The following is a 14,724-nucleotide window of genomic DNA, read 5'->3' on the forward strand; positions in this document are numbered from 1 at the left end:
TCAACGCAGGCATCTTTGCACCATCGTGCAAGGGTGTCTGCATTGAGAGGTTTGATTGATTATGTGCTGGGAGGTGTCCCTTCCTGCACATAAACAATCACTAATGGTGATTTGGCACTTATGTGTGTGCTGCAAACTGCAGCACACACAGAAGTGTCAAAGTGTAATTTTGAATGATTGTTTATGTGCAGGAAGGAACACCTTCCTGCACATAAACAATAATTTCTGGCATTTTGCTCTTTCTATGCGTGCTGCAGAATGCAGCACACATAGAAAAAGCAAAAAACGAGGAGGAATAAAAGTATTCCTCCTCGTTGTGCCACTCTAACACCACCCCTACAGTGGCGTTAGATTTTGGCGCTGCCTCAGGTTTACGAAAACACGTAAATCTGGGGCAGCATCAAAATTCAATGGGTGGTACTGTGGCATACCGACAACAACACCCATTGCACACCCCTTCCATGCAAAGGGCTGCTTGTGAAGGGGCCGTATTTACAAGGTGGGGTTAAGCCACAAATAGTGGCTTAACACCATCTTGTAAATACAGTGCAGGGCATAGCGCCACCAGAGCGTCACATAAAGCAATGCTCCGTGGCGCTAGGGGCTCATAAAGTTGCCCCTAACTCTCTTCTATGCGTTTGGAATTCATAATGGGAGGTGCCTGAATGAGATATTGGACTGGTTGAACTACTCATGTATAAGTCCCCTAACTGCTGAACAGTCTCCCCAAGAATTAGGAACCACAGACTGTGTTCTACATTTCCAGAAAAAAATAATTACTATCTGGGTAACCCCTATTTAGAAAAGTTCCCATGTTTTGTGTTGACAAGTTTATCAATGATGAGAACAAAGGCACAATGGGGAATTGTGACCTCCAAGGTAAAACATACTAAACAAGCATTTGCAATGCAATGGGTTTCGCGTTTGCTTGAGTTAGAGCTATTAGCGTTGAAAATTCCTAACTGGACTTCTCTTGCCACTCAGATTCAAAATGAGAAGTAAAACAGATGACATAAGCGAGCCAATTCAAAGCGCCATGGCTGCCATGAGCATGAATGCGGAGGACAGACACAAAAAGAAAAATACGTTTGCTCGCAGTCAAACATGTTGGTAATCATGCAATTATCCATGCAACAGGGGCAGTCTGCAAGGCGGTAACATCACCGCCCCAAGGAGGGACAAACGTAAAGCATTTACCAATGATAACAAAGGATTTTTGAAAATCAAGGCCAGGAATGAGTGAAAGTGATAGGCGTGCTGTGGGTGTGGTTAAAAGCCCACAATACTTACAACAGGTCAAAGCGCTTGGTAAATAAGTCGTGTAATTCGCTAGGTTTGTGGTTCAGCTGAGATGTCATCCAGGGTCAGAGGTCCCTATAAACCCTTGAAATTTAAAGTCACTTTTGCATAGCCTATATACTAAAATTTACATTTTCCTTTTGTTTACAAACCCTATATTTTTTAATTTACAAGTGTTATGGCCATACCCTAAAATAGAAAAATACAAGTAAAAAACGAAGAATTAAATATGTTTTTTTTAAAGGCAAGCAGATTATTGTCTTTTTAAGGTTAAGCCCCGCCTCTCCTGCAGTGCGCATGAGGAATATAAAAAAAGCCGCAGATGGATCTCAAACTATAGTTCTACCACCATGTCTTTTATCACAGTCGAGCTCATCAGAAACCGAGGTCATCTACTGCAAAAGTGCAAATTAGTGATGAGTAGTGATACAGCTATCAATGGTACAGTATCTATGATTGAGGGAGCTAGGTGAGTGAAGTGGTATCCCTCAGGAGGAAAGAGTCTACTGTGAGCCAAAATTAGAGCCTTTGACATACAGCCAGTTGGGGAGGTACTCAGACCTAGATTGTATGAATGACATATAAAACATAAGTGACCTACAGAGGATCTTTGAGGAGCTTAAGAGAGAGCTAGACAGAATAAGCAAAAAGGGTGTAAATTGTAAATGTATTTCAGGCGCTGACATGTTGGCGCTGGGATGTAATTTCGCTGGGCACGTACTTTAGGCGACGACTGCAAGGTCCTGGGATGGGTGAGAGCTTCTTTCTGAATTGTGGGATGGACACCAGTCATAAGTAGATGATAGCCATGTTGAAATAAGATATCCTTGTTTTACACCTCTGAATTTATTGCAGAATTTATACAAACTTGAAACAATTTGTGAAATACATTTCCAAATCCTGCAGTACATCTTAACTCACCAGACTGACCTTGTTCCTTGGTCCTGCAACACACATAGCAAAATATGTAAATTTTACCCTTGATAAAAATCTCACATGTCCGACACCATATCACAACACTTCCCCCTCATACATAAAAATCCCTACCGTCAATCTCTCACATTCGGAAATGACCAGTGATAATAAAAGACAAAAATACAAAAATAAATTTCTGTTTCATACATGTATAAACCATATAAAATATAGGTGGATTCCAAAACACAATCACACACAAACCACTTGGTAAAATTCAAAAAGCCACAATGGTGCCCTTCAATAACCCACCACGATATATAAAAAAATCTTCAACAAAAAGGAGACACAACAGAAGATACCCTCCCATGTCTATCACCCAATCAACGTCCCGCATATCTCATCAACATGCCAAGAGACCTGCACCACACATGCCATCACCAAAGCACGCAGTTGCCACTGAAGCAGCGCTATAGCAAGTTTGCCACGGACTTCAATGCAAGAAGGGGAAATGGGCCCTCACCGTTGGCTCAGTAGTTAAAAAAATGCTATAACTGGGGTGCGGTGAGTCCCTCTCAGTGCCACTGCACCTGCTGAACCACTGGCAGCTACACCCTTGTAGAGGAGAATGTGGCTTACTAGCGCTCCTTCTTTGTACAAATCATCGTTTTCATGTGTGTTTTTACAATTGTTTCAAGAAAAATGCACCAAAACTACAGCTCCCATAGTGCACTAAGTTAGTAAACAAAAGCCTGGCGCTGTATCATGTGGTCACTGGTGACAGGAAGCGTCTAGTACAGCGTACAATGTTGTGGAAAGAAAAGGTCTGAAGCATGCAAGTGAGCCCGACTTACTAAACGTTTGCTCCAACCTTTTCTAGCTTGTTAGCAGAATGTAAAGTGTACACCACCCACAGGACAGAAATGTTTACAGAACTCTCCCCTTAAATTAGAAAACATAGATCTGGCTTGCCAAGAGTTTCCCAGGCTTAGGACAGTCTTCTAACTGTTTCAAGCCAAGAAAGCCATGTGACTGGTTAGAGGTCAGCTGCACTACTTTTAACAACCAATTCCTGTCCTTTAATTCCACTTGTTGTCCTCACTACAGACCAGGGCTTTACGTTGGCCAGGTCCCTCCTGTCTCAGACCCGGAAGTAATTCAAAACATACACTGAACCAAGTACCTTTCAGGCACTGTATTTATGTTCTTAACATCTCATGCAGACACACAGATCGATTTCTGAACAATGAGTATAAAAAGTGTTAAAGTTGCTGTTGCTTATATTTCACACATTTAATTAATCTTGCATTCTCTATGAGTGTTTGATTTTTCCAGGATGTTTTATTACGCTTTAGTTGTTTTCAGGCAGGGTGGCACTCTACATGAATGTTAGTGTATTTTTTAAGCCACTGCCTTAATCCTATTAGCCCCACCCCTTTCAGGGACCTCCCACTTATTTCATCCTACTTAAAGCCCTTCAATGGACTCTGTGAGGCACTTGGACTCAAACTTGTTGCCCTTCACGCAAGTCAGCGCTGCAGCAAAAAAAGCACATGCTTAACCAACCTGGCACAGACATGCTGTTAAAGGACCTTGCAAAACATTATGACAGAATTATCATTTGCAGAAACAAGTTTTAAGTGTTTTCCTGAAAACTAAATAGTTGGTGGCTGGTCGTAATACAAAAACCTTCCACCTCTTAGTGACTCGAAAAGAGAAGGCACGACCACCAGGGGGCACCTCCCTGATCTTCAACACCACTTGTAAATAAGCAGAAGCAGAGCTTAAAGCTTGGGGCTGCCCAGTGTGAACCATGAGAGTTAATGGTCAGACCTCCCAACTTACACGGTGCCACAGTGTGACTCATAATATTTGCTCTGAGGTACTGGGTTTTTCAGAACTGGTACTGATCCGGTAACCCAGCGGTGCCAGGGTACACCCAAAGACCTCGGGTACTTTCCTGATTCAGACTACAGAAACTCAGAGTCTTCTAGGTGAAGTCAAAGATCGAATTTATTGGCTGCAACCAATTGACAAGTGTCCTAGAAGTACAACAGCACGATTTGTATGTTCTCAGGAGACTGTGTTTCAATGCAAAGTCAGGTTTCCTTATATACAGTTTTTTAAGCTTCAGGCAAACATTCTTGACATTTTGGTTGGTCATTCACATGTTTTCACTACAAAGGAAAAAACAGTGTCATGATGAAACCTCATATTTCATGTCATCCAACCCATAATAAATTACCCGGCAAGGCCTAGTATTTTACATCAGATAAGTGTGGACCCCCAATAAAAACGGGCACCTCCCCCTCGTAAAGTAAGAAGAAGAAAAGAGCAGGTGCAGGTGTGAGCAAGATTAGGCAGGGTGTGTGAGCGATAATAAGGGTTTTATGGCATGGTGTGCCTTGATGCTATCTGATTCGGCCACTGGGAGAGGGACTGACCAAACAGGTTTGGCCTGAGGCAATGGTTCCAGCTTGCCCAGGTCAGAGAAAAGTCAATCAAGGTGTACGTGTCCTTGGAATCAAATCTGACTGTATTATAAGCCTATGTGAGGGCAACTTTTAAAATGGCTGCCGTGTATAAAATGGGAGCCACGAGTGCAGGACGAAAATGGCGATTTCGAGGTGAAAACGCTGCTGGAATTGAGTGAAAATGCTCATGCTTAGTGTACTAGTCATTATCGGTCTTTTGATACTAAAATCGTACTGCTGTGGCAAAGTAAATTACATGGGTCCAGAATTTTTAGAACCACAAACCCTCCTTTTGCCCTTACATAGGTAATAAACCTATTCTCATGCTAATCTGAGTCCAGGTCTATGTTTATAAGGCCATGGAGATGTTGCTGGAGCAAAATTCTAGTACTTGGTAACTCTCTCTGGACAGGTCTCCTCGAACATGAAGTAGCACAAAAGGCCACATATGGCAGGACAAAATAAGGAATACCTCTATCTGCAGTAGGTGGCATAAGATCACACACCCAACAATTAGTGATGTTCACTACTAACTAGTGTTGATGCAGAAGCTGTACAAAAGAATTGCTTACAAATTCTGATCTTCTAACCTGCTCATGTTCAGGAAAAGGGTGAAAAGAGTGCAAAGAAACAATAGTAGGAAAAGACATAGGTTGGGAAGTGGGTGCAGAAGTCAATTGAGTAGAGAAAAACAATCCCACCCATAAATGACAACGTCATGTTTAAAAGACACTAGAAAACACGTTATTAAGAACATATAGACAACGGGAGAAAGTAGTGACCACTATTTACAAATGAAATAATAATTTTTCACAACCCTAACCAAAAAGCAAATCCTAAAATTATCTAGTAACATTTTTAGGGCTCCTCTGCATTTCAGTAATTTTTGTATGTTCAGGTGGAACAGTGGTGACTCTCATCAATGCTATAAGGTGAAAAGGGGGTACTCTTTCCACAGAAAATGGACTTTATTCTGCTTTTACTAAACAGAATAGTACTTTAAAACAATGCCAGCAAAACAATCAGTCTCCTAACACCTAGTCTATACAATCACACGGAAACCTCTTGTGAAACCAACTATGCCCAGAGTCCGTTCAAAAAGCCTCTCTGGCAGGCTTCTATTGTCCATCAAATTTTCTTTTGTTGTTTTCTTTCGCATGGGCCTCTCAATTCAGGCCTCTTCGTGAGAAAAGTACTGCTTAGTTGGAGTGCCCTCCTGGCAAACACCCACAGCTCACTCGAAAGTCTCAATGTCTTAAAGCAATGCACCAGTGTCTCTCCTCTGTGGCAGATACTACAAACAATGTGCTCTTCATTGATCAAGGGCACAAATCATCTCGTGCAGACCCAAGCACCATTAATTGGGAAATAGCTCAAGCTCAGCAGCACTTTCAGACTCCAACACTCATTATTTAGTGTCAGAGGACGCTCAAGCTGCTCTTTCATGGGCACCAAAATATAGTGCCTTTTTCCAAACTTGAAATCTCCGGTGCACTGCCCTTCTTCCGTTGGAGCAAAGAAAAGGGGGTGTGTGGCCAAAACTCAGGCCAAGGGGCTCAAGGGATTGCACACTGTCAGAGGTTACCAGCACATGACAGGTAGAGAAATGAAACCTCAAAACAGCTCTGCCATCAACAACAGGAATCCTTCTCTTTAGCTCTTTTACACTGAAACTTTGGTTTTGTGATGTCCAACGCCGTCTAATGGAGCAAGTACGATACCATGCGCTGGCGATCGCTGTCCAGCTTTGCTACTTCCTGGGTGCTGAGACTGTAGGGCCAAGACGTCCGTCTTTCATCTGTAGCTGTCACTGATGGGAATTAGGCTTAAATCAATGTCCTGCAGGTTATTATGACTTGATACCCGCAGAATTTAGTGACGTAGGAAGTGTGCCACAGCTGTTAGTTTCCTTCAATTTAGTACAAAAACAGTTCATGGTTTTTAACAAGGGGACTGCAAGCAGGTGGTCTGCAATCTTCAAAGGAGTAGCCATACACCATGGGCATAAAATACAAAGACAAAGGCAGAAGGGCAAAACAGGGTCTGTAGCATCTTTAATTCAGTTCTCTCCATTATTCTCTGCCATCTATAGCTACATGAGAATTCTATCTGAATGGATTTCCTCACACATTGGCATTGTCTAATGGGGTAAACACATATTTGCCTCAATGATTAAGTCTAGGTGTTCCTCCTTACCTTAGAACATCTCAATAGAGAAATCACATGATACCGATTATCAGGGACATGTAGAAACCTTCCTTTAAAAACTGTGCATCAGGTGCACTATGCAATACACAGGCTAATAGTCAAATGTGCAAACAAAAAGACAAGAACTAGAGGGTCCTGATATTTGCATGATTAGGACACATCTGATCCCACAAAAAATTAAAGTAGCAGGAACAGAAGGGAACCGAAAACCAAATTAAAATAGACATTGAAAATTCGTCATGTTCAAAAAGGTAAACATAAGATATCTCCTATTGAGATGGAAAACTTGTCTTACTATAATATTGAGTCAGTTAACCAGTCTATCGCTACCCTGACAGTCAGGCTGGAAAACATTGAAGCAGGCAAATTCTTGAAAACCAGTCTGGTCATACCAAAGGGAATTATACATAACATGGGGGTCCCTGGTACATCACTGCAGTCTGGAAATGTGAACCTGAACAATACATCAATAATAATAAAAGGGCTGACTGGTGAAAGGAATTCGAAAAAGAGAAATGGGACTAGGACATAGCTAAAATCTCAATAACTAAGCATGGTGCGACATTGGTCAGGGGAAGTAACCAAAGAAAAAATCTATAGAAAGAACAAAAAAAAATATTTGGGTGATAGTCAGGCATGTGACACAACACCAAGAGTACGGGTGATACACAAAGGCCAAAGTTACACAAATTTTAACTCTACCGTTGGCGACTACACCATATACGGTACTCCTAGCTAATGTTTCAGTTCCTTCTTCAGGAAAAAATGAAACCCTGGTTTTCTTTTAAGGAACGAAAGCCATATGCTACTTAGGAAACAGAACATCATTAACTAATGTAATATAGAAATTAGGCCACCTTGAGTCACAGATCTATAATTTCATCCTTAGGTCTAATCAAGGATACATAAATGTAGGGCTGCCTGTTCCTTTAAGGGAAGGGGCAGTAACGTGACTAACTGCAGGTGACACACTTTGATCCTGTATATCTCTTTTTATTTTCCTTCAATACCATTATAGCCAAATAGACATTCACTGGTGAAATGTTGTCTTTTATGTTCACAGCATGAAATATCATTATCTGTGGAATTTAGTAACCAGAACAAGTTCAACCAACTGTTGCATAGCGATGGGCATCGTCATGACCATCCCCTCACAACACAGGGGAGCTTGTAATAGTATCAAAAGCAGCAACAAACATGCAAAAAAAATATAAAAAAAATAATAAAAACGCACAAAACGTCAAGCCATCAGATATACTTGCTGTGTATCAAGCACAAAAAGCATAGACAAAACAATAGCATGTGTGAATAAGCGGTGACACACAACACCATGTCATGTACTTTATGCACTGTAAACCTGCAGCCCAAAACCCAATATTTGGGCCTGTTTAATTTGTCAGGTTTAAAATCCTTACCGTCCTTTTGACAGTAGATCACCAGGCAATGGAAATCTGCTGTCAAATATAACTTTACTGTTTCTCTTCTAACATACAGGACCAGCAAGAACAATTCATGATAGGACCAAATACATGAAAATAAATTTCCATTACTTAACTGTTACCCTCTTGTCAGTTACTTCGCAACATCAAGCCACCTTAGTTTTACCTTTCTAAAAGTAAAAATTGTTACACTGACACTCCATATTAATTTGGCACCTACAATTTCCACTGTGAGAAATAAGTCTTAATTGGCAAATCGTTCTCATTAAGGCATGTAGCCTCCAAAATTTTAGAAAAGGGCTGCATCTTATTTTCTGTCTAAGACTTAATGCAACACTTCGTTTTCTGTCAAATAAAAGCAACTAGCAGGCATAATTTTATTTTTTTAGAGCGGAGACGCAAATGTATCAGTTCTGCAGAGCATTTAACATGATGTTGGAACTTTCGAAGAAACCCCTTTTTTTATATTTTCCCTTTGGAATTAAGTTCTTTAATTGTATTGATGTTCTTCTGGAGAAACCAGAAATCCCACTTTTAGAGGCCCAGTAGGGTCATTCTGCATTTCACAGAGACAAGGCCCTAATTTAAAAGGTCACAAGTGTCAACATGACAGCCTCCTCCATTGTTTATGGGAAAACTAAAGATAGCATCTCAGCAGCATGACTTGAGCCAGCCTCTGTAGCTCTCCTAGCTTCTGCCACTCTGAATCTGTCAAAGACAGTAGGCCTTTCTATTTACCTTCTAACCTGCAATAATTCACTCTATTTAAAACTGTGAATAATTCACAAACCTTAATAACACACATACCAGTTGTTAGAATAAATGCTTGTTGCAATCCCATGCAATGGTACATATTTCATCAACCTCGAATGAATGAACGTCTCAGTAGGCCCAGCTGAAGTTAGAACCTTCAACCTTGATATTAAAACAAGCCTTTGTACTGGCACATTGACTCATTGAATCATAAGAAGGCACAACCTGCAAATATATATCAAACCTAAATGTATGCATTTACTGAAGCCTGAGACACTTTAAAAAGTACTCTGAATGAAAGAAAATGCAGTTTAAACAGTGCTTTTGCCCAAAATCGACTTTGATATTTTAGGCATTAAAAAATCAATATCCTACAATTTTCTTGCATAATATGCATTACCAGAATGTCTATTACACAATCCATGAGTCAGCCATTGAAAATATTAACTTATACTTTATAGAAATGAGCTTGTTTGCTCCTGCGCCAAGGGAAAATTGCACATACAAATGTCATTTTAGCGGTGCAACATAACTTAAATTAAATTTTAATGTTAGGAGGTCATAGTATAGGTATTAAGCTTTATAAATATTAAAAAACGATTTTGAAAGGCACTTATTTTTTAAATAATTTTTCCATCATTAATAATTTTCTTTAAAAAAAAAAAAAAACAATTATTCTTTTTTTTTGTGATAATTCCACATAGAAAAGCAAGCTGCATCCCTTGCCTATTATTTGGGATACATTAACTCACAAGCCTAAGCGCATAAGCCTAACTTGAAATGCGTCACATTTTTGCGCCACTTTCATTTAAAAGGAAGGTTATGCAAAATTCCACCCATGTTTAACTGGGAAAGTGCTGGTTGAATTGAAAATAGATAATTTCGTTTTTTTTGGGGGGGGCCCTATTTATATCTATTGAATGTGTTTTCTAATTTATTAAGCATTTAACGGCAGTTTTGTATATGTGCACAATTGCTCATTCTATAAATTAAAGAGCAACATATAGCTATGTTAGCACATCACATGGTTCATTTCTGGATTTTTTCTAAGTTTCTACTTAATATTAATTAACCAACATTTTACTTAACAAACTGTTAACATCAAGAAGACCCACAAACACACATTGAGCTCATTTCAGATATAAACAGAAAACATTCAGTACACACAATACAGCGCGCTTTAGCCATTTTTCATAAATAGCGCAGTCGCAATTTACTTACAGAACCGTTTGCAGATCCTAGTTGTAAGTCATATTTACAAGAAAAAGAAAAAAAAAACTTTTCTCAATTATTTCCAAGAATAGCGGACCCATACTTTATTAAACGTGATGGGCCCCACTCCGTGCTTCACATATAGTTCATAGGTTGGAGTTCCAATCGGAGGAACCGGACATGAGTCCTCCAACCGGGAGTCCCTTTTACAACCAAGACAAAACAAATTTCCAAGTCTGCTAAGACCAGGCATCTTCGCTCACTAGTCTAGCTTCAAACTTCAAAGGATTATCGTTTACGATAGTCTCGTGAATACACGAGTCCTTCGGCTTTGGTACTTGCAAGTTCCAAATCAAAGTGATCCCAAAGGGATACCAAACCAAATGTCCAATTAAGGACCAAACCAAGTGTCCAACTAAGGACCAAACCAAGTGTCCAACTAAGGACTGGGAGACGCTCCACTTATACTTAACTGAAAATATCAATGACGTCACCAGAAGACTCGTCTTATCGTTTCGCTCTACCAAAAATCAAGGGTCCAAATCAGGGCGATAGCCAGGGCAGCAGTCCTTCATAGCCGTCGGGAAGCGGGGAACCTCGCAACAAAGACTTTCGGACCACGTCGACATGCAGGGGTCGATGAAGTGGCGGCCTTCCTCCAGAATTTTCACACGAAGCTCCCCACGGACCTAAGGCTTGGACCGGTACCGCTGGTATCGGCCCACGTTTGGGCGCCAACTGAGGTACTGGGTTTTTCCGAACCGGTACTGATCCGGTAACCCAGCAGTGCCAGGGTACACCCAAAGACCTCGGGTACTTTCCTGATTCAGACTACAGAAACTCAGAGTCTTCTAGGTGAAGTCAAAGATCGAATTTATTGGCTGCAACCAATTGACAAGTGTCCTAGAAGTACAACAGCACGATTTGTATGTTCTCAGGAGACTGTGTTTCAATGCAAAGTCAGGTTTCCTTATATACAGTTTTTTAAGCTTCAGGCAAACATTCTTTACATTTTGGTTGGTCATTCACAAGTTTTCACTACAAAGGAAAAAACAGTGTCATGATGAAACCTCATATTTCATGTCATCCAACCCATAATAAATTACCCGGCAAGGCCTAGTATTTTACATCAGATAAGTGTGGACCCCCAATAAAAACGGGCACCTCCCCCTCGTAAAGTAAGAAGAAGAAAAGAGCAGGTGCAGGTGTGAGCAAGATTAGGCATGGTGTGTGAGCGATAATAAAGGTTTTATGGCATGGTGTGCCTTGATGCTATCTGATTCGGCCAGTGGGAGAGGGACTGACCAAACAGGTTTGGCCTGAGGCAATGGTTCCAGCTTGCCCAGGTCAGAGAAAAGTCAATCAAGGTGTACGTGTCCTTGGAATCAAATCTGACTGTATTATAAGCCTATGTGAGGGCAACTTTTAAAATGGCTGCCGTGTATAAAATGGGAGCCACGAGTGCAGGACGAAAATGGCGATTTCGAGGTGAAAACGCTGCTGGAATTGAGCGAAAATGCTCATGCTTAGTGTACTAGTCATTATCGGTCTTTTGATACTAAAATCGTACTGCTGTGGCAAAGTAAATTACATGGGTCCAGAATTTTTAGAACCACAGCTCCCCTCACACGGTCTCCTGGGGAGGAGCCAATGTCACAAGGTGGCAGGGAAAGCTAGCTGAATATCACTGTAAACAGTGGTTTTCAGCTCGTTTTCTGAGGCTTTTAACACCCCAGGACATTGGCAGCAGCCTCAGCAAGCTTTTGTGTTTTTTTGCTGTTAGAGGAGGGGGTTTGGGGTCGGGGTGGGGATAAAAGTGTCTCTTAGGTGCTTCTCGGCACTAGCCCATGCCCCTTCCTCACACAGTGGGATTTTTTGGGAAGTTGGCAGGTCCGAGAGAATAAAGACCATATTTGGCTACACAGTCCTGTGTCCCAATGCCCTATGCAGCCTAGAAAGTGGAGCCGTGCTAGGCAGCTTCTGCAGCAGCCAGGCTAGCACATTTTGAGCAAGTTGGAGTTGATGCATACCATATAATGAGTGCCCCAGATAAAGGGCATTCCCATTCTCAAGGCGAGAGCCAATAATCACTTGAAGGATAAGGCAATGTGTCTGCTTGGGCAAGAAGAGTAAGATTAATTATCTTCAAATAATAAAAAAAAGATTCTGAGAGTTTAGCCCTTTGTCTCTTAAAAGACAATTTATCAAATTTCACTCGTGGGTTCTGTACCGGCAGCAGGAGCGAGTAAAGAAGTCGTAACATCCAAGACGTAATTTTATAGTACATTTGGGCATTGCAAGGCATATTTGCAAAGAGTTTACACAATGCAGTGCAGGAAGTAAATTTGCTGTGGTGTTGCATGAACGGGAGAAAGCAAACTGTGTAATATCTAGTTAGTGGTGCTGTTACGTTCTATACCCGCGCTGGCACACTTGTGGCTGCCGTGCACCAGCGAAGGCACTCTTGCAAGTGTAGCCGTGTTGTACTCAGCATAGTTCTTATGCAGGAAGTGGTTACTTGAAGGCATTTCTTTGTATGTGTGCTGTAAAATGCTGCATACATGAAAGAGGGAAAAAGGAGGAGAAATTAAAACATTCCTTCTTCTTCCGCCTGCCTCACGGAGGTGCAGGATTGTGGTGCAACCCTTTGTAGATAGGGATTTGCGTCAAAACCCATGGGTGGTTGCATTGAAACGTCAATGCACCACTCACGTAACACCCCCTTGATGCAAAAGTAACTGAAGGGTTAGAAATTAATGCAAATTGTAATTTACTTTGGTTTCTAAATTTCAACAGAAAACTGAGAGGCATATTTACAAGAACTGTGTGCCACAGGTGCACCACTTTTGTGACGCACTGGGGGTGCATAGTGCAGGCCCATATCCATAAAAATAAGGCTACACAAAGACACTTTGCATGGTTTTTCATGGCCTTGTAGATGTGGTGTAAGGCAACGCAGCGGAAATCGCTTCAGTGTCTTACACTGAGCCAGGGAGGTGTTCCATGGGTTTTGGGGTGGGGATTCCCACGCAACACTGATGGGACGCATTTCCAGATTTACAAGAATCTGGAAACCTGGGAATGCGTGAAAACTGTATGGAAGTTTTTCCTTCCTGCACGAAAAGAATCCTGCCAAAAACACAGACCCTGCAAAAAAACGCAGACACCCTTGCACCATGGTGCAAGGCTGCCTGCGTTTCTTTTAGGCAGCAATTTGTGTGCCAGCACAGGTGGAAAGGACAGAAATGCACTGTATCTTGTAAATAAGGTCCATTTCTGCACTCTCCATGAGGTGCAGGGCAGTAAGCAGGGTCACTTGCTGCCCTGCACCACGGGACTTGTAAATATGCCCCTGAGTTGCTTTAAAAAAGAAAGTACTGCAAACTCTTTGTAAATCTATGTGGAAATTCACAGTTGATATCAGCACTATTTTATGATGTTTAACTTCCTGGATCATTTGGATCACTTTGTAAAATGCCAACCGTGCTCTAATCATAAAGCGTTTCAACCTCTTCCGTTAGGCCACTCTTACCACACCACTACATGATGGCCGCCAAGTGATAGTCTTTGGTTCTCGCTGCAGACTATCACTAGTGACTGACTGAAGAGCCTGTGTGCATTCTCTCGCCAGCATCCCAGCCATCGTTAGCGCTCAAAGTTTCAGATGACTCAGCTCACTTAATATTAAAACCGTTTTTTGTCCATGCAGAGTGTTCCATTCTGAAAAAAGAGAGAAACTCATTGGCAAGCATTTGCAAAGCTCCCAGGGGTGACCTGGGAGAACATAATTAGACCACAACATTGACAGACACTAAAGTAACGCGATTGCCTGCGAATGTAGATTTATCTTCATCTAGGGGTGAGCTGGTTTCATTGCTCTGCTCAGCTGATACATCCTTCAGGCTGAAGTCATCCTTGCATGGCTCATCTACCCCTTCCAAGTTTGGAGGTGGTAGGGTCCATGCATCATATAAATGTAGTCATGTCACAGTGATGAGTAAGCAATGAGTCAGGTACTGTTTTCAAGCTATCAGTGCAAACTGCCTTGGCTCCACCACACACAACCAGAAGAAGGTACAACATTTCAACAAATGGCTCAGAAAATGTTTGCACAAGAGCGGTATAGATTGAATGATTTAATAATTTTTGTTGTTCTTTCACGTATTTTTGCATATGCACATAACTGTTTGTCAGGAAGACTGCATGAATGATTTAAAATGTAATATAATCTGTGGCATAACTGGTGAAAGCATGCGAGTTGGCTTGCTGGACCATTTATGGCTGGTCTGTCTGTTATTGAGGGGATTTGATGTATGAATTTAGTTTGAGGCGAAAGCCAGCATTTGAGAGGCAGGTAAGTGAGCTTTTGATTGACAAGGCCCGTCCGCCACTGGTGCATCACTTTTTGTGCCGCACAGGCAGAGCAT

This window comes from Pleurodeles waltl, chromosome 9, assembly GCF_031143425.1.
Source record: "Pleurodeles waltl isolate 20211129_DDA chromosome 9, aPleWal1.hap1.20221129, whole genome shotgun sequence".
Lineage (NCBI taxonomy): Eukaryota > Metazoa > Chordata > Amphibia > Caudata > Salamandridae > Pleurodeles > Pleurodeles waltl.